At 50.0% G+C, this 21257-nt stretch overlaps 1 protein-coding gene across 22 annotated transcripts in view; it reads right to left on the bottom strand.

Annotated features, from left to right (window-relative positions):
• LOC138349576 (electroneutral sodium bicarbonate exchanger 1-like) overlaps window positions 1-21257 on the bottom strand; it is a 287070-nt gene that overhangs the window by 194147 nt on the left and 71666 nt on the right. For 2 of the 22 annotated variants that reach the window (XM_069333327.1, XM_069333328.1), the window contains exon 1: window positions 952-1045. The exons of 19 other annotated variants lie outside the window; for them this stretch is intronic. The gene's annotated coding sequence lies outside the window, so the exon portion shown is untranslated. Of the gene's footprint in view, window positions 1-951; window positions 1047-21257 lie in introns of those variants that run through there. One more of the 22 variants, XM_069333319.1, reaches the window with a different exon arrangement.

The raw sequence follows: 21257 nt of genomic DNA, 5'->3' as shown, positions 1-21257 counted from the left end.
ATGGGTGGCTCATGGGGGTGGAAGAGGTGGCCCGGACACCACCATGGGCACCCTGGGCACCCTGGGCACCCTGGGCACCCTGGCCCTCACCGGCCCTCACACAACAACAACAACAACACGCCACCCACGTATACCTTTGTCCAGAATATGCCAGACAAGAAGATCTGTGCTCGAGCACCACAAGTTGGTTGCCATGGAGGAGAGGAGAGACTAGCAGGGCGCCAGGCGTGGCTGAAGGCAACGGCTCAGGCTCACGGAGATTTAACTCTTCTTAGTTTCAAGAATTTTGGTCCTGCAGCCAGGCCCAAGGTCAGACTTCTCTCTTGATAACTTGATCTATCGGACTGTTGTTGGCAGTGACATGGCGCAGTGACCCGCAGGATCCTGTCAACATTTATTTTGTAAATTTCCATTTTTGTTCGGGCAACATTACTTATGTTGGGAGAATGTGAAAGAACCGCGAACCTCTGATGTTGAGACAGTGGTCTCTGAGTGTGCCTGTGGCACCTCTACTCCTCACTAGCTTTATTATAGTTTTCTTACCATATCTTCCGCTAAAGTTATTTTATTATGCACATTTGGGACGTGGCCTTTCAGTGTCTTCCACGTGTATATTACGTGAGACGTTTCTCGTCTAGAATCCAGAGAGCACATTGTGAGTGACTTGTGGCGGTGCCTGCAGGAATGTACGTGTTTGACTGTATCTAGACTTGCCTTATGTGTACACAGAGTAGTCACACTAGTGTAACCCCATCAATGAGAAAATCCGTAGGAGCAATGATGAGATTCGAACCCTCATCACTGTTCCTACGGATTTTCTCATTGCCTTGTGTGTTCTCTGTATTGCTTCTACTTCAGAAATATTTCCTGGAAGCGAGTTCCGAACAGCATTCAAGGCAGGAGAGCACAAATGATTAGAAAATTACAAGTATTGTAATGATATACCTGTACCTGGATCTGACGGTCTAAGTAATTCACACAGTAATGTGAATTACAGATTCCCGTGGCAGGTGCTACGGCTGGCTTTATGTTGCCCGAGCGTGTAAGAGAGGAGGAGAGGTGGCGACACACTGAACCAGGAGGACAGGGAGGGAGCGGCAGGCAGAGTGCCAGGGAGTTTCCCCGCTCTTCAGTGCTCCACAAAAACTGGGAAGAGAGGTGGACCTCGACGCTCCGCCGGCCCAGGCAAATTCACTGGACACTGGCCGCTCACCTGCTGCGCCATCCTCGGCAAGGAAACGCCCAACACAAATTGCCAACTACACAAATTTCTTTGCTTTAGACACCAGGAAAAGTATTGGAGTGAACTGCTCACTGGTGAGGTATACGCAAGTCAAAACCTGACACGAGACAACATGGTTGTATATGAGCTATAATGAAGGCCACTGGTACAGGCAGCCCATAACCATGTACAAGCGTCAAGTGCAGCACACTGGTGTATGCTGCTCTACAGCTTAACACACAAAAAAATTACAAACTTCTCATGACAAACAATAAACAAAGCAAAACCCGACTTGGTCGAAGTAGAGAGATCCCGTAATATGAACACAACGACACATACACAAGGCTCTCCGATACCCTTCAGTACCATTATGTGCTTTAAAGCAAACAATCATGCAAAATGTACCGGGAGTGCAAGACACCGTCCATCATGCGACCAGTAACCCGTCCTCGGCTCAAGTCCATTACATCCAGCGGTCGACCCCACAGACGCATTTTTTTTATTTATATATATACAAGAGTTGTTATTTTCTTGAACAGCCACTAGTACGCGTAGCGTTTCGGGCAGGTCCTTAATCCTATGTTCCCCGGAATACGACCCCCGTCAAGAATCGTTGTTACAACCAAGTACACATTTTACTGTTGAGTTAAACAGAGGCTACAGTTAAGGATTTGCGCCCAGTAAATCCTCCCCGGCCAGGATACGAACCCACGACAAAGCGCTCGCGGAACGCCAGGCGAGCGTCTTACTACTACGCCACGGAGACTGCAACGGAGTCTCTGTGCATCGGAATGCACGGACTGCATTCATAAATTTTTACATGCTGTTCATTCAAAACGGGAATTTTCTCACATATAAATTAATATTAAAATATATTAGCATATTGTGCATATATAGGCATAGGTTAGGTGTTTAGGTTCTGTTGGCGATTATTTGTATTTGTAGTACATGGGTGAAGCCTTTACAGCAACCCGTCCTCGACTCAAGTCGAGGACGACTTGAGTCATCCTCGTTACATTCAGCGGTCGACCTCACAGACGCATTCATAAATTTTTACATGCTGTTCATTCAAAACGGGAATTTTCTCAAATATAAATTAATATTATAATATATTAGCATATTGTGAATATATAGGCATAGGTTAGGTTAGGTCAGGTGTTTAGGTTCTGTTGGCGATTATTTGTATTTGTAGTACGTGAGTGAAGCATTTATAGCGTTGTGATTCGAACAAAATTCGTCAGTGAAACACTTGTTCCGGATATGTTCGAACGTCAGCAGTTGTGAGTCGTGTGTAAACCGCTTTTCATTCATAAACAGGGGGTTTGGCGGGTGCATGGAATCACTTTTGGATCTTTGTTTGGAGGATGGACTGCAGTACTACAGAATATGAAGCCCAAGTGAAGGTACACTGAGCAGCTGCACTTATATGTTAGTGATAATACTCCCAGCACTCCTGTATGTCTGAAAGCACCCCTATACGTGCCACCCATACATGTAATTTTTTTTTAAATATATATATATATATATGTAGGAGAGGATGTATACTCTGTCAGCCCCACCACGGGCTGTGTATACCCCACCAGCCCCAGTACCCATCCGGCCCCAATACTAGCAAATTATACCCCCGTTTATTTCCACCACCAGAAATAAACAGGTATGTATACCCCATAAAGAGGCAGAAGCCACCACCGTGGGCCATCGACCGGGTCCCTTTCCCCAGGCGACGGTAGCCTCTCCAGACCTCGGGGCCGCGAGGTTAGACTCCAGGCTCATCTTTACTCCAGGCTGCTGCTGCTCTCTCACCGCTGACCAATATCTCTCCACCCGGCTTTGTTGACGCTCCTCTATACTGTGGCAGAACGTGCCGCCTGCAGGTGTGGAGGCCGTGTCGCCTGCAGGTGTGCAAGCCGTGTCGCCTGCAGGTGTAGAGGCCGTGCCGCCTGCAGGTGTAGAGGCCGTGCCGCCTGCAGGTGTAGAGGCCGTGCCGCCTGCAGGTGTAGAGGCCGTGCCGCCTGCAGGTGTAGAGGCCGTGCCGCCTGCAGGTGTAGAGGCCGTGCCGCCTGCAGGTGTGGAGGCCAGTGAAGTCATATCCAACATGTAGATCGTGGCAGGTGTGAATTAATATAATTATATTAAGATTACTAATGTGTTGTCGAATTTGAACAAAACACAGAAACTGGCCTTGAGCAATTGTTGTGATGGGCGGCCTCCACCCTGGAGCCAGGTGTGTGTAGTCACCTAGTTGTGCTTGTGAGGGTTGAGATCTGCTCTTTCCGCCCGCCTCTCAACTGTCAGTCAACTGTTACTAACTAATCTCCCTCCCCCCCCCCCCCCCACACACACACCTCCAGGAAGCAGCCCGTAACAGCTGTCTAGCTCCCAGGTACCCATTTACTGCTAGGTAACAGGGGCACCAGGGTGAAAGAAATTCTGCCCATATGTTTCCGCCGGCGCCGGGATCGAACCCGGACCCTAGGATTACGAGTCCTAAGAGCTGTCCACTCAGTCACAGGCCCCATGTGTGTGTGTGTGTGTGTGTGTGTGTGTGTGTGTGTGTGTGTGTGTGTGTGTGTGTGTGTGTGTGTGTGTGTGTGTGTGTGTGTGCGTGTGCGTGTGCGTGTGTGTGTGTATGTGTGTGTGTGTGTGTGTGTGTGTGTGTGTGCGTGTGCGTGTGCGTGTGTGTGTGTATGTGTGTGTGTGTGTGTGTATGTGTGCGTGAACGGGAGGGATGGAGATAGGACGGGAGGGGTGGAGGCCTGGGGACAGGTGTGGAACAGATGGGACGGTAGGATGTAGGTGTGGAAGAGAGGGATGGTTGGTACTACTGTCCCACACAAGACTGTCACACCTGGACAGTATACGGTCTGCCAGGCTTCCTCGCCTCCACATGAACTATTTCAGTGTGCAAGTTGTTTTATGAATTTAAGGGATTTTAAAATGGCCTAATATTTTAAAGTTTCATTGTTCGTTTTCGAGCAGTAAAGTTTCCCTGCAAATTCTGGTCAGCAAATTCTTTAGCTTTGAATGAAGGTGTTAGTGTGGAACAATGATCCAGCTTAGAGAGCGCTAGTGTCTTAGAAAGTACCGTCACTAGTTTGACATCTCTTGCTTGGCAGGTTCTTGTTATCCAGCCTGTTATTATTATTGGTTTTGTAGTGCTAGCAGTTACTTTATTGTGGCGCTTAAAATTAAGGTTTTCAGATGTGATCACTCCCAGGTCACACCTTGCTTTACCCTCTCTATGTTAGGATCTGACACTGTTGTGTCAGATCAGATCAAACTTTACATCAGTTTGGTGGGTGTTGTGCAGTATACCGTCCAGCTCAGCAAGCTGCCAGTAACTCCTGCCACGGATGATATGGTGCTGTGACTGCGTCCTCGTCTACGGCCTTGTGGACTGAGCCTCTTATGGTGGATGATCTAGACTTTACTCGGCTCCTTATTGCTCGGTGGGTCTAGTTCAGTAGCAAATTAATTGGTCAAATAGGAAGATGGATATTTTTTCTTTCGAGTACATTTTATGTGCAATAAAGCACGGTCACATTTGTCGGAAGTCAGGTGTAAGTAGTGTGTATATTACGCTGGTGTTTGTCTTCCAAGACCATATTATGGTAGTCTAACCAACTGTGAGAGGCTGGAGCGTTTCTGCTCTAATACAGTGTTAGATGCGATTATGCAGACTTCTCTACTTTACGACATAACGATAGTTGGTGGAAGAGATGAGTGGGGTTCATAGGTCCTTATGTAGGCACGGAACAGCTCTTTTGGATTACAATTCATTGGAAAACTGTTGGTTTGGGTGGAGGCGGATGGCCGCGAGGCCCCGTAATGGCATCCGGAACCGGATTACACTTTCTGTTTAGCGAGGCAAGTCATAGTACCGAGGACCTGTACTGACAACTGACTTGTACTGACACACAGTACTTACAACACCCAGATTTAGATATTTAACTAAAGTTTTGGATAATATATTTTAACATAAGCTAAATAGTTGATGAGAAAATATCTGGAAATTATTAAGTAATCTTGCATTCTGATACATATTAGCGACCCACGACAAACTTTTCCGTTGTTTAAACAACATGCGTAACATGGCATGTTGTTGCATGTCCCCTTTTCACATATTTCACATATGAAAATATGTGAAAAAGAGACAGAAAGATAGACATGCTTCGTCTGCCGCCTTTCCCACATACCGGACGGATATTACCACGAAATATTTCCACGTGGATCATTTGCATGACCCAGAAGGGGAGGGGAGGAGAGGTGGGGGAGGCCGTACCTGGCACTGCCTCCCTTCACCTGGTGGTGTATAGTAATTAACATGTTAGAGAGGCCGGTAACATGTGCACTCACCCCGTCACACACCAGCCACACCAGCGGCGGGATCCAGGTCATCACAGTCCGGGATTTATTTCACAGGTGAAATAAGTTACAGTACAAGTCTGGGGCTCCTGGTGGCAGCCAGCGGTGCTCTACACCCGCCTTCACTCACTATGATGACGGTCTGGTCTGGTCTACACCTTGACGTGACAACCTCTCTCACAAGCTGTTATGAAGACATTTGTGTCTTAATGTGTGGGTTAATGGGACGTTTTCTTGACGTCACCCTGGGATGTAGCGTCCCAGGGTGACGTGGGAGCTGCTACAGGCACCCAGGTACCTGCAGGATGCTGCCAACTCCCCCAGGTGGTTCACCATGGTCGACTCTCCCACGTGTTTCCTGGAGCACACGGGGATGTGGGAGGGTGGGAGGGAGGTGTTGAGCCTACACTTTCACCAGCCAGGTGTAGCCTACTGCCTGGTAGCCATCATGGTAGCAGGAAGGAGTGACGCCGGTGGAGTGGGTCACGCTACACCCTGACTACTGATGTCCCCCCACCGTCCGACCCCCCACCCCCCAAACCCCCGCCTTAAACCCCATCAAGGAAAAAGTTAAAAATAACAAGTTTGTCTTCACATCTCCAGTGCATAACGATGTAACCGTAACGTTTGGCAACGGTTCAGCGAGAGTGGAGCTGAACCTTTGGTGGAGACGCCGCTGTAACAAGCACCAGTACAGCAACAAGCACCGGTACAGTAACAAGCACCAGTACAGTAACAAGCACTGGTACAGTAACAAGCACCAGTACAGTAACAAGCACCAGTACAGTAACAAGCACCGGTACAGTAACAAGCACCAGTACAGTAACAAGCACCGGTACAGTAACAAGCACCAGTACAGTAACAAGCACCAGTACAGCAACAAGCACCGGTACAGTAACAAGCACCAGTACAGTAACAAGCACCGGTACAGCAACAAGCACCAGTACAGTAACAAGCACCGGTACAGCAACAAGCACCAGTACAGTAACAAGCACCGGTACAGTAACAAGCACCAGTACAGTAACAAGCACCAGTACCCGCCTAGTGGTGACACGGGCCTGTCACGCCGCCAGGTCTGGCCCGCCTGGGACCGGGGGGGGGAAGAGGCCAGCAGACCAACCTGTTCTCCTACAAGGAACGTCACTTCTCGCTCATATGCGTTACATAAGATCAACAAAACTGTCGTTCTAGAAACTGGAAGCGGCTGGCGAAAGTGAGGTACTGTCCCGTTTTCTGTTTTGGGTCCTCTGGTAGGTTAGGAGAGGACACTTTAAATTGATCGTTTTCTTGACGTTGGGAGACCTTAGGAGGCCGGGCTGAGCAGACACCTCTGGAAGGAGCCACGCCAAGCGTGAGAGTCTTATTAACAGTAACAAGGTAACGGCTGCTAAAATGTTACCACAAATCCGTCTAAACCGTCCGTCTTCAAGTAGCAGGAAGACTCAGTAACCTCCTGAGAGAAGACCAATTACATTCCCAGAACTATTCAAGGAAAACATTGTTTCCTGTTGTTGGAGACTGCGTGCCTCGTCGTCCTCCCAAGGACGAGTCACCAAGGGCCAGATTCACGATGCAGTTACACAAGTACTTACGAACGTGTACATCTTTTCTCAATCATTGGCGGCTTTGTTCACAATTATTAAACAGTAAATGAGCTCCGAAGCAGCAGGAGGCTGTTTATAACAATAACAACAGTTGATTGGGAACTTTTCATGCTTGTAAACTGTTTAATAAATGTAACCAAAGCCGTCAAAGATTGAGGAAAGATGTACACGTTCGTAAGTGCTTGCGTAACTGCTTCGTGAATCTAGTCCCAGGGCCGTAAATGATGGCCCTGGTGTGTGAGTACCCAGGTCTTCCCGCCCCAGCCACAAACACCCGCCACAAACACCCGCCACAAACACCCGCCACAAACACCCGCCACAAACACCCGCCACAAACACCCACCACAAACACCCGTCACAAACACCCGCCACAAACACCCGCCACAAACACCCGCCACAAACACCCGCCACAAACACCCGCCACAAACACCCACGACAAACACCCACGACAAACACCCGCCACAAACACCCGTCACAAACACCAGCCACAAACACCCACCACAAACACCCGCCACAAACACCCGCCACAAACACCCGCCACAAACACCCGCCACAAACACCCGCCACAAACACCCGCCACAAACACCCGCCACAAACACCCGCCACAAACACACAACAACAACCTTCCCAAGCCTCTGTAATCGCTTAAGAAACCAACAAGAACACAGAAAAGGAGAGGACCGTTAAGGTAAATAATTACACTAGCGAGTCTATACCAGAAGAGCCGTGAGAGAGAGTGGCAGGCCTCCCTGCACACCACTAGAGCTCAAGCAATAGAGAGACACTCTTGAGGGTGTAAACTCGTCTCCAAACACCAACATGTTCAACGCAGTTCCTGTAGTTTGAAGAGACCACAACAGCAATTATGTAGGAACATGAAGGATGGACCGGTTTTGGAGTGTCGGAAGGCATTGTATACTGTTCCACACAGTATACTGCTCTTCTTGGCCTTCCTGGCTCTCCTGGCACTGGCACACTTCCCGTCATGCTTCCAGTCCCCTACTGCTTCTTTCTCATCTTTTCCAGATTTACCACACTGGAATTTTGTTGGGCACTCAGCCATGTTGGTGTTGCCTGGAGTGTTGGGCACTCAGCTATGTTGGTGTTGCCTGGAGTGTTGGGCACTCAGCCATGTTGGTGTTGCCTGGAGTGTTGGGCACTCAGCCATGTTGGTGTTGCCTGGAGTGTTGGGCACTCAGCCATGTTGGTGTTGCCTGGAGCGACCTTCCGGACACTGCTAGTGAGGACACTAGTGCCTGTACCATCTCTCAGGTTCTCTATCTGAATGTCTCAGCAGTCATTCCTACCACACCCCGCGGCCCTGGACACGCCCGATGGTCTGGTGTTGCACATAATAAACTGTGTTACCTTAAACACAACCTATCCCCCGTAGCCTTCCTCCCCACCACCGTAACAGGCGGTGGGAAGCGGCTCTGCCTAGGCTACGTATCCGCCTCGCGCGCCTAACTCATACGCACGTAATGGAACAACGACCTGCTCCTTACCCGCCAAACACACACTGAAATTACGACGTTGCTACAACGTTCGAACAAGCTTTACCACCTCCTAACCGGTTATAACAACCAATATAGCAAGTTGTAACAACGTTCTAATACGTCATAAACACATTAAGCCAAGATGTAACAACTTTATTACAAGTTGTAACAAGCGGAAAATAGAGACAGTTACGGTTTGTGTTTCCAGGGTATTGCCCAAACTGCTTCGTCCCAGTTACGGTCGAACGTCTCCTCGTAAAAGTCTGATGTTCAGGATGATCGTAAGTCTTGCTTGCCCAATGTCCCTCTGAGTCACATGTCCCTCGATACAGTCCTTTGAGGATACGGTATATTTCTTTTTGCTGTGGCCATCGTGAGGACCTTGTGAATATGTCAGCAGTTGTTGGGGCGCTTGTCTCAACGGCTTGCTGCACTCTCTTCATAATTACTTGCTTGCTCTCGCTCTTGTCCGCCATCTTTGTGGGGTTTGAGACCGGAAAGAATTGCGACATTGTTAACCTTGACTTTATGAGCCTTTGATACTGTGCCGCACAAAACACTGGTGACAAAGGTATTGGAGGTGATAAAAGTTCAACATGTGATGGATATTTCAAAGCCAATATACAAAGGTACCATTAATGAACTGAAATCAGAGTAGAAAACCCAAACAATAACATTTACATATTTGAACATAAAATAGAAATATGGCGGATAATAAATACGTAATTCTCAAAATTGCTCTGAGATGATTTTGATGAAGTTACCAACATGGCCAAGTTGCTGAAGTTGCCAGACAACAGACTCAACAGAAGCACAGTGTCGAGATGATGAAGGCGGGAAAGATCTGGGATGAGTTGAGATCCAAAGTGCCAAAAAATAGTTGCATAAATGTACTTCAAAAAGTGCAATTAGGATACTGGGGTTTATTTCTAGAAGCGTTAGCAATAAGATTTCTAATATAAAGGGCTATACGCACGGAGAGGTATATCCCATTTATCGCTGTTATATAGAATACTTGCTGGTTGACCAATACGTTATAATGGTGGTCTTAATATCCAACAACTATAACGCTCACACACGCACACATATGCGCACATGGACACCAGTCAGGATTCGCAGTCAACGGGCCCTGGTTCGATTCCCGGTCGAGACATAAACATGTAAACTGTGTATGGAGTCAGCCTCCACCACGTCACTGCCTAATGCATTCCATCTGTTAACTACTCTGACACTGAAAAAGTTCCTTCTAACCTCCCTTTACTCTTCTGTGTGTGTGTGTGTGTGTGTGTGTGTGTGTGTGTGTGTGTGTGTGTGTGTGTGTGTGTGTGTGTGTGTGTGTGTGTGTGTGTGTACTCACCTATATGTACTCACCTATATGTGCTTGCAGGATCGAGCATTGACTCTTGGATCCCGCCTTTCTAGCTATCGGTTGTTTACAGCAATGACTCCTGTCCCATTTCCCTATCATACCTAGTTTTAAAAGTATGAATAGTATTTGCTTCCACAACCTGTTCCCCAAGTGCATTCCATTTTTCTACTACTCTCACGCTAAAAGAAAACTTCCTAACATCTCTGTGACTCATCTGAGTTTCCAGTTTCCACCCATGTCCCCTCGTTCTGTTATTATTACGTGTGAACATTTCATCTATTTCCACTTTGTCAATTCCCCTGAGTATTTTATATGTCCCTATCATATCTCCTCTCTCCCTTCTTTTCTCTAGTGTCGTAAGGTTCAGTTCCTTCAGCCGCTCTTCATATCCCATCCCTCGTAGCTCTGGGACAAGCCTCGTCGCAAACCTCTGAACCTTCTCCAGTTTCTTTATGTGTTTCTTCAGGTGGGGGCTCCATGATGGCGCGGCATACTCTAAGACGGGTCTCACGTAGGCAGTGTAAAGCGCCCTAAAAGCTTCCTCATTTAGGTTTCTGAATGAAGTTCTAATTTTCGCCAGTGTAGAGTACGCTGCTGTCGTTATCCTATTTATATGTGCCTCAGGAGTTAGATTAGGTGTCACATCCACTCCCAGGTCTCTTTCTCGAATCGTTACAGGTAGGCTGTTCCCCTTCATTGTGTAAACACACATTGTGTGTGTGTGTGTGTGTGAGAGAGAGAGAGAGAGAGAGAGAGAGAGAGAGAGAGAGAGAGAGAGAGAGAGAGAGAGAGAGAGAGAGAGAGAGAGAGAGAGAGAGAGAGAGAGAGAGAGAGAGAGACAGACAGACAGACAGACAGACAGACAGACAGACAGACAGACAGACAGACAGACAGACAGACAGACAGACAGACAGACAGACAGAGAAATACATAGATCAAATATGATGAAAAAAAGAAGGTCGGGAGTGAGGACATTAGACAACCAACGGTCAAAAAGGCGGGGACCAAGAGCTCGACCCTGCAGGGACAAATAGTAATTTGTCCACACAGAGAGTAAATACACAAGCTACCTGGCTAGCCAAGCTGGACGAACCAGCCAAACAAGGACAACTTGATCAAAAATTTACGAACACGTGGTTGAAGGCGACCTTGATATTAGCGAACATTCTAGCCGGCGGCAGGAGGAACCAGCCAGCCGGCCACCAGCCAGCCGGCTTCTAGCCAGCCGGCACCCAGTCACCTCCACCATACCAGCAGCAGGCCAGCGACAAGAGGCACCAGCCACCCGGCCACCACCAGCCGGCCACCACCACCACACCAGCAACAAGCCAGCGGCAGGAGGCACCAGGGAAGAATAAGGTAAGAAGCAGGCGCCACTAAGAGACAGGTGACCAAGAGACACACGCTGCATGCCTTGAAATATGTGAAGAAAGTCATCAGGCTGAGAAAAATGGAGCACACGGAGAGGATAAACTTTGCAACTGAAGGTCAACATGGATCTAGAGAGGAAAAAGTCATGGCTAACAGTCTTGATTGCATTCTATAAGGTCAGCAAACTACGACATGCCGAGCTTGAGGAGTGGGTCAAAGTGGGCTCCCCAGAGCTCGGTGCTGGGACCACTGCTGTTCGTAATTCAAGTGGAGTACCTGTCAGAGATCACTTGGCGAGTACAGGCCAATGTTTCCTGATGACCACGAAGCTAATAAAGACCGTAAACACAAGGGAGGACTGCAGAAAATTACAGAAAGACCTCGACAAAGTACACGAGTGAGAGAGATAAATGGCCGTCAGAGTTCAACCCCAATAAGTGTGAAGCAATGAAAACTGGAGTAGTAAGGGGGGATAGAATACTAACAGAGGCACAGGAACACAATCTCACCTTCCAAAATGCTGCTAGTGATAAACATATTGTTTATAAACAAGAATTGGGAGACTTGCAAGACAAGTTATGGAACGTGCACAAGGCCAGTACTGGCAGACGCGGCCCCGCTTCTCACCCACGACACTACCTCACACTGCACAGTTTTTATAAAGGACAAGAGCCTAAGTCTCTTCCATCTTATCTCTCTTCCTAATCCACATTTTCCCTCGCTTCTGTATTTTCTTCTTTCTTCCCTCTCTCTCTTCATTATTCTCAACTCTATTTCCCCGAACCATCAACTCTATGTTTCATCACATACAATCGCTCTTTACAACCACCTTCAAGCACCCTTCACAACCCACACACTAGACCTACCACCCACAACCGGCTCAGAACACCACCCACAACCGGCTGAGAACACCAGCCACAACCGGCTGAGAACACCAGCCACCACCGGCTGAGAACACCAGCCACCACCACCCCCTGCCCCAGCTGCACGAGACCAGTCTGCCGGAGTTTAAACACAGACCGCCACACCACCATACCAGTCCGGCCCAAGACAAAAAATACAAATAAAAATAAAAGCGGTTGATGAACAGTTTGATGGCGGAGCAGAGACACCAGCAACCTGTCTTAAATGTGTCATAGTAGCAGGGGACGGCAGGACGGGATGGTAGACGGACCAGCGGACGGCAGGACGGGATGGTAGACGGACCAGCGGACGGAAGGACGGGATGGTAGACGGACCAGCGGACGGCAGGACGGGATGGTAGACGGACCAGCGGACGGCAGGACGGGATGGTAGACGGACCAGCGGACGGAAGGACGGGATGGTAGACGGACCAGCGGACGGAAGGACAGGATGGTAGACGGACCAGCGGACGGAAGGACGGGATGGTAGACGGACCAGCGGACGGAAGGACAGGATGGTAGACGGACCAGCGGACGGAAGGACAGGATGGTAGACGGACCAGCGGACGGAAGGACAGGATGGTAGACGGACCAGCGGACGGAAGGACGGGGATGGTAGACGGACCAGCGGACGGAAGGACGGGGATGGTAGACGGACCAGCGGACGGAAGGACAGGATGGTAGACGGACCAGCGGACGGAAGGACGGGATGGTAGACGGACCAGCGGACGGAAGGACAGGATGGTAGACGGACCAGCGGACGGAAGGACAGGATGGTAGACGGACCAGCGGACGGAAGGACGGGGATGGTAGACGGACCAGCGGACGGAAGGACGGGATGGTAGACGGACCAGCGGACGGCAGGACAGGATGGTAGACGGACCAGCGGACGGAAGGACAGGATGGTAGACGGACCAGCGGACGGAAGGACAGGATGGTAGACGGACGGAGGGTAGGGCGGACAGGCAGACTTTGAGAGGACTAAAGGAGCGTATTGAGACGTAAAGACGGGGATGAGACAGGACATAGTACGACATACACGGCTTTAACTGTCTCCTTAATACACAGAACAAGGAGAGAGAGAGAGAGAGAGAGGGAGAGAGAGAGAGAGAGAGAGAGAGAGAGAGAGAGGGAGAGAGAGAGAGAGAGAGAGAGAGAGAGAGAGAGAGAGAGAGAGAGAGAGAGAGAGAGAGAGAGAGAGAGAGAGAGAGAGAGAGAGAGAGAGAGAGAGAGAGAGAGAGAGGGAGAGAGAGAGAGAGAGAGAGAGAGAGAGAGAGAGAGAGAGAGAGAGAGAGAGAGAGAGAGAGAGAGAGAGAGAGAGAGAGGGAGAGAGAGAGAGAGAGAGAGAGAGAGAGAGAGAGAGAGAGAGAGAGAGAGAGAGAGAGAGAGAGAGAGAGAGAGAGAGAGAGAGAGAGGGAGAGAGAGAGAGAGAGAGAGAGAGAGAGAGAGAGAGAGAGAGAGAGAGAGAGAGAGAGAGAGAGAGAGAGAGAGAGAGAGAGAGAGAGACAGACAGACAGACAGACAGACAGACAGACAGACAGACAGACAGACAGACAGACAGACAGACAGACAGACAGACAGACAGACAGACAGAGAAATACATAGATCAAATATGATGAAAAAAAGAAGGTCGGGAGTGAGGACATTAGACAACCAACGGTCAAAAAGGCGGGGACCAAGAGCTCGACCCTGCAGGGACAAATAGTAATTTGTCCACACAGAGAGTAAATACACAAGCTACCTGGCTAGCCAAGCTGGACGAACCAGCCAAACAAGGACAACTTGATCAAAAATTTACGAACACGTGGTTGAAGGCGACCTTGATATTAGCGAACATTCTAGCCGGCGGCAGGAGGAACCAGCCAGCCGGCCACCAGCCAGCCGGCTTCTAGCCAGCCGGCACCCAGTCACCTCCACCATACCAGCAGCAGGCCAGCGACAAGAGGCACCAGCCACCCGGCCACCACCAGCCGGCCACCACCACCACACCAGCAACAAGCCAGCGGCAGGAGGCACCAGGGAAGAATAAGGTAAGAAGCAGGCGCCACTAAGAGACAGGTGACCAAGAGACACACGCTGCATGCCTTGAAATATGTGAAGAAAGTCATCAGGCTGAGAAAAATGGAGCACACGGAGAGGATAAACTTTGCAACTGAAGGTCAACATGGATCTAGAGAGGAAAAAGTCATGGCTAACAGTCTTGATTGCATTCTATAAGGTCAGCAAACTACGACATGCCGAGCTTGAGGAGTGGGTCAAAGTGGGCTCCCCAGAGCTCGGTGCTGGGACCACTGCTGTTCGTAATTCAAGTGGAGTACCTGTCAGAGATCACTTGGCGAGTACAGGCCAATGTTTCCTGATGACCACGAAGCTAATAAAGACCGTAAACACAAGGGAGGACTGCAGAAAATTACAGAAAGACCTCGACAAAGTACACGAGTGAGAGAGATAAATGGCCGTCAGAGTTCAACCCCAATAAGTGTGAAGCAATGAAAACTGGAGTAGTAAGGGGGGATAGAATACTAACAGAGGCACAGGAACACAATCTCACCTTCCAAAATGCTGCTAGTGATAAACATATTGTTTATAAACAAGAATTGGGAGACTTGCAAGACAAGTTATGGAACGTGCACAAGGCCAGTACTGGCAGACGCGGCCCCGCTTCTCACCCACGACACTACCTCACACTGCACAGTTTTTATAAAGGACAAGAGCCTAAGTCTCTTCCATCTTATCTCTCTTCCTAATCCACATTTTCCCTCGCTTCTGTATTTTCTTCTTTCTTCCCTCTCTCTCTTCATTATTCTCAACTCTATTTCCCCGAACCATCAACTCTATGTTTCATCACATACAATCGCTCTTTACAACCACCTTCAAGCACCCTTCACAACCCACACACTAGACCTACCACCCACAACCGGCTCAGAACACCACCCACAACCGGCTGAGAACACCAGCCACAACCGGCTGAGAACACCAGCCACCACCGGCTGAGAACACCAGCCACCACCACCCCCTGCCCCAGCTGCACGAGACCAGTCTGCCGGAGTTTAAACACAGACCGCCACACCACCATACCAGTCCGGCCCAAGACAAAAAATACAAATAAAAATAAAAGCGGTTGATGAACAGTTTGATGGCGGAGCAGAGACACCAGCAACCTGTCTTAAATGTGTCATAGTAGCAGGGGACGGCAGGACGGGATGGTAGACGGACCAGCGGACGGCAGGACGGGATGGTAGACGGACCAGCGGACGGAAGGACGGGATGGTAGACGGACCAGCGGACGGAAGGACGGGATGGTAGACGGACCAGCGGACGGAAGGACAGGATGGTAGACGGACCAGCGGACGGAAGGACAGGATGGTAGACGGACCAGCGGACGGAAGGACAGGATGGTAGACGGACCAGCGGACGGAAGGACGGGATGGTAGACGGACCAGCGGACGGAAGGACAGGATGGTAGACGGACCAGCGGACGGAAGGACGGGATGGTAGACGGACCAGCGGACGGCAGGACAGGATGGTAGACGGACCAGCGGACGGAAGGACAGGATGGTAGACGGACCAGCGGACGGAAGGACGGGGATGGTAGACGGACCAGCGGACGGAAGGACGGGATGGTAGACGGACCAGCGGACGGCAGGACAGGATGGTAGACGGACCAGCGGACGGAAGGACAGGATGGTAGACGGACCAGCGGACGGAAGGACAGGATGGTAGACGGACGGAGGGTAGGGCGGACAGGCAGACTTTGAGAGGACTAAAGGAGCGTATTGAGACGTAAAGACGGGGATGAGACAGGACATAGTACGACATACACGGCTTTAACTGTCTCCTTAATACACAGAACAAGGAGAGAGAGAGAGAGAGAGAGGGAGAGAGAGAGAGAGAGAGAGAGAGAGAGAGAGAGGGAGAGAGAGAGAGAGAGAGAGAGAGAGAGAGAGAGAGAGAGAGAGAGAGAGAGAGAGAGAGAGAGAGAGAGAGAGAGAGAGAGAGAGAGAGAGAGAGAGAGAGAGAGGGAGAGAGAGAGAGAGAGAGAGAGAGAGAGAGAGAGAGAGAGAGAGAGAGAGAGAGAGAGAGAGAGAGAGAGAGAGAGAGAGAGGGAGAGAGAGAGAGAGAGAGAGAGAGAGAGAGAGAGAGAGAGAGAGAGAGAGAGAGAGAGAGAGAGAGAGAGAGAGAGAGAGAGAGAGAGGGAGAGAGAGAGAGAGAGAGAGAGAGAGAGAGAGAGAGAGAGAGAGAGAGAGAGAGAGAGAGAGAGAGAGAGAGAGAGAGAGAGAGAGAGAGAGAGAGAGAGGAGAAGGGAAGCAGTGTACAGGCCTCAGGTCATACTCGGGGGATGACCTTGATGACACAACACGCAGGTAAATGTCACTCTGGGCTCGTATACTCATACTCCAGGTATACTTACGTCAGGTATACAATACAAATATACACGGGGAGACAGAGATGGGGAGAACCCCCCCCTCCCCCCTAGTGGTGGTAGGGGAATACACCCCCCCCTAGTGGTGGTAGGGGAGAACACCCCCCTAGTGGTGGTAGGGGACAACACCCCCCCTAGTGGTGGTAGGGGAGAACACCCCCCCTAGTGGTGGTAGGGGAGAACACCCCCCTAGTGGTGGTAGGGGACAACACCCCCCCTAGTGGTGGTAGGGGAGAACACCCCCCTAGTGGTGGTAGGGGAGAACACCCCCCCCCTAGTGGTGGTAGGGGACAACCCCCCCTAGTGGTGGTAGGGGACAACACCCCCCTAGTGGTGGTAGGGGACAACACCCCCCTAGTGGTGGTAGGAAACAACACCCCCCTAGTGGTGGTAGGAAACAACACCCCCCTAGTGGTGGTAGGGGAATACACCCCCCCCCCTAGTGGTGGTAGGGGACAACCCCCCCTAGTGGTGGTAGGGGAATACACCCCCCCCTAGTGGTGGTAGGGGAGAACACCCCCCCTAGTGGTGGTAGGGGACAACACCCCCCCTAGTGGTGGTAGGGGACAACACCCCCCCTAGTGGTGGTAGGGGACAACACCCCCCTAGTGGTGGTAGGAAACAACACCCCCCTAACAAGGGCAGTTCAGATAAGCAACACACCATTTTTAAATACCAAAACACATTAGCATTTAAAAAAGGCTAAAAACAAACTTGTAATTTGAATTAATTTGAATTCAAATGGACGAAACTGCGGCAGTGAAATATTTAAATGAGTAATATGGAGTGATGAGTAATATGGAGTGATGAGTAATATGGAGTGATGAGTAATATGAGTAATATATCCGCCATAGTGGCGTAAGGCGGGTGATTATACACAAGTTGATCTCTCCCCGGTCAACTATAGGAGCTACTGGGGCGGGCGACCCACGACAAGTTCTCCACCACCACCAGGACCCCAGGCCAGTAGGGGCTCACCATAGCCCGTGCTACTTGGAACTTTTTGTTCCAGGTAGCGAATCTTAAACAACAGGAACTTAGGCCAGCACCACACTGTCTTGGGTGTGTTGTCCTGGGTGTTGGTGACCACTGTGTTGTCCTGGGTGTTGGTGACCACTGTGGTGTTGTCCTGGGTGTTGGTGACCACTGTGGTGTTGTCCTGGGTGTTGGTGACCACTGTGGTGTTGTCCTGGGTGTTGGTGACCACTGTGGTGTTGTCCTGGGTGTTGGTGACCACTGTGGTGTTGTCCTGGGTGTTGGTGACCACTGTGGTGTTGTCCTGGGTGTTGGTGACCACTGTGGTGTTGTCCTGGGTGTTGGTGACCACTGTGGTGTTGTCCTGGGTGTTGGTGACCACTGTGGTGTTGTCCTGGGTGTTGGTGACCACTGTGGTGTTGTCCTGGGTGTTGGTGACCACTGTGGTGTTGTCCTGGGTGTTGGTGACCACTGTGGTGTTGTCCTGGGTGTTGGTGACCACTGTGGTGTTGTCCTGGGTGTTGGTGACCACTGTGGTGTTGTCCTGGGTGTTGGTGACCACTGTGGTGTTGTCCTGGGTGTTGCTGGACCGCTGACAATGAAGGAAAACACTGACGTAACACTGAGCACACAAGACCGAAGCCGTCAACAAACATATCTAAACAATTAATTAAAAACGACCTCCTGGAGCTGTCAGGAGGTGCGTCTTACACCTCAGAGGACCCGGGGGGTACTGTGTCCCCCAGGGTACAGTACTGGCCACAACAGTCGTGTCCCTCAGGGTACTGGCCACAAAAGCTGTGTTTCTCAAGATCAGATACTTTCCAAAATAGGTTGACCAGACCACACACTAGAAGGTGAAGGGACGACGACGTTTCGGTCCGTCCTGGACCATTCTCAAGTCGATTGACTTCAGGAGTTTGAAAGTCGATTGACTTTCCAAAATAGCTTTACTCCCCTCCCCCCCCCCCCTCCGTCTCCTCCGCGATATTCTTCTCCTGTTCCTCCTCCTACTCCTCCACTTACCCGTCTCCTCTCCTCCTGCTGGTACTCCTCCGCCTCCCCCCTGGAGGTTGTGTAAGAGTGGGAGCCGTCTGCACCAGCCCCCCCCCCTCCCCAGGGTCAACAGTGACCTCCACACAGCCCTAATCAACACAATAATAAGTCCCAGTCTCAACAACATTTTAATTAAGAGTGAAAATAAACAGGACCTTATAAGGTGGAATTAGCGACCTCTGATACACACTCTCGCACACTTGTACATACTCGCACACTTGTACACACCTCCACACTTGTGCAACACCTCCACACTTGTGCAACACCGCTCCATCATCGCAACACTTGTGGTCAACTTACTTGCAGAATTTATTTAAAAACGGCGGGCTTTTACAAATATGTACACACAAGTATGCATGCATACATACATGGATGCATACATTCATACATGGATGCACACATACATACATATGCATGTATGTACGTGTGTGTGTGTGAATGCAATGTACATATTGCATTCACACACAAATATTTATTGCATTATGGGATAGACAGTGAGAAGAGACTTGGGAGCTGGTCTCCAAGGTGTACCCGGCCACGCTTTGCTGTGACTCAGCCACGCGTGTGCGCACACCGTCCCCTCGTCCTCCCAACCACTTCCCCACTCTCCCGTCCCCTCGTCCTCCCTCACCATCCCCCACAACTCTGTGCCCCTCTGAGCCACTACCAGAACACTCAGATTGTAAACTCTGTGATAACCCTTTAATGCATTCACTAGAACACTATATTGTTGAATGTGAAATCGTAAAATACTTTAGACCTCCTGGCCTCTTGTACCACCAACTGTGTAACTATTTCATTGACTCAGGTGTTCTGGACGACATCCTAACAATTTATCCAAAATTTGCTTGTCCATTTTAAAGAATGAAGAACAATTTTTATTTATATTACTTCTAAGTTGTATCACTTATGAACCATCCCTGCCCTTGTGTGGCAGTGCACAATAGAAAGTTGTTTTCACATATCCATACATTAACACATTGATTGTAACCATGATATATATGTGCTTCAGCCTACAGTTTAGACCTATTGTCTTATGTATGACCCTCTGTCCTGCGTGACAGTGAATACCAGCATTATCCTCACTTTAATAAGACTATCAAAATCCTCAGATTAGGCAAAATTGTAATTAATTTTATCAATAAAGTTGTTAATAATAATAAATGTCCCCTCGTCCTGCTAACCATCCCCACCTCCCCCGTCCCCTCATCCCTCCCACCATCCCCTGTTCCCTTGTCCTCCCCACCAATCTCCATTCCCCTGTCCTCTCGACCCCACCATCCTCAACTCCCCCGTCCACTCATATCCCCACCATCCCCCACTCCCGTCCCCTCGTTCTCCCCACCATCCCCCACTCCCCTTGTCTGATGCATTCCCAAATGATTTGATGTTCCCATCAGAAAATTGGGAATTTTACAATGCTCAAGCCTTGACCACTGACCGGTACTCAATTCCCCCTTCACAGCCGGAGAGACTCTTGAAACAGAAGCAACACTGAGAACACATACGGCACGCATAGACACGATAGAACACAGAAACTAATGGAGCCGTCTTAAAGCTCTCAAAATGTTCTCTCTGGAAAGAAAAACAGACATTACATGGTATATACACGTAAGGTACTGGAAGGACACGTCCCAAACATGAACAGCAAAATATTATACTGGAGCGATGTGTATGGTGATAGATGTTGAATGTGCCAGTCCAGCCGGGATGTGATGGATATGTGGACTGCTGGAAGCTGCGAGCAACAGCCTGGCGGAGCAAGTTATCACCAAACAAGGCTGGCCATAAGCTTGTGGAAGTAGAGGAACTTTCGGAATCAAATACAGGTAAAGAACTGTAGGGTAGTGGTGCAGAAGACAGCAGGAGGTGGTGGTGGTGGTGGACGGTAAAGACGGGACCCAGGAGCTGGAGGTCAACCCCAGCAAGACAGCCAGGAGGCAAGGAGAGCGTGGAGGGCGCCAGGAGGCTCCGGACACCTTAAGATGGGGAGCAAGTGGGCTCACGACCACCAACCACAACATAATAGACGCCACCACCGTCATGTGACGGAGAGTGACGAGCGCGTGCCGCCTCCCTCACGAGACGGAGAGGGGGAGGTGCCGCCACACCTCAGGAGAGGCGCACGCCCTCGCCATACCTCAGGAGAAGAGCACGCCCTCGCCACACCTCACTCACCTTGCAACTCGTCCTCTCCAGTAATACTTGCCTTTTTGACGTCAACATCCCCCAACAGACGTAATATTATGTACCATAAATCATAGCGGCTCACAAACACCCGCGTGTTGTATGTGCGGGTCGCTCTGTTAGGTTAGGGTGTTCGGGGGGGTTTAGTTCACCATTTTCTGACCGTTGTGACAACGTGAGGGGATGCGCCGCACCTCTTCACATCGCTGAACGCATGAACATACCCAGGCCTGACCCCAGAGTGACAGACCCCAGGCCTGACCCCATAGTGGCAGACCCCAGGCCTG

Source organism: Procambarus clarkii, chromosome 29, assembly GCF_040958095.1.
Source record: "Procambarus clarkii isolate CNS0578487 chromosome 29, FALCON_Pclarkii_2.0, whole genome shotgun sequence".
NCBI lineage: Eukaryota > Metazoa > Arthropoda > Malacostraca > Decapoda > Cambaridae > Procambarus > Procambarus clarkii.
This window is presented reverse-complemented; position numbering and strand designations above follow the sequence as displayed.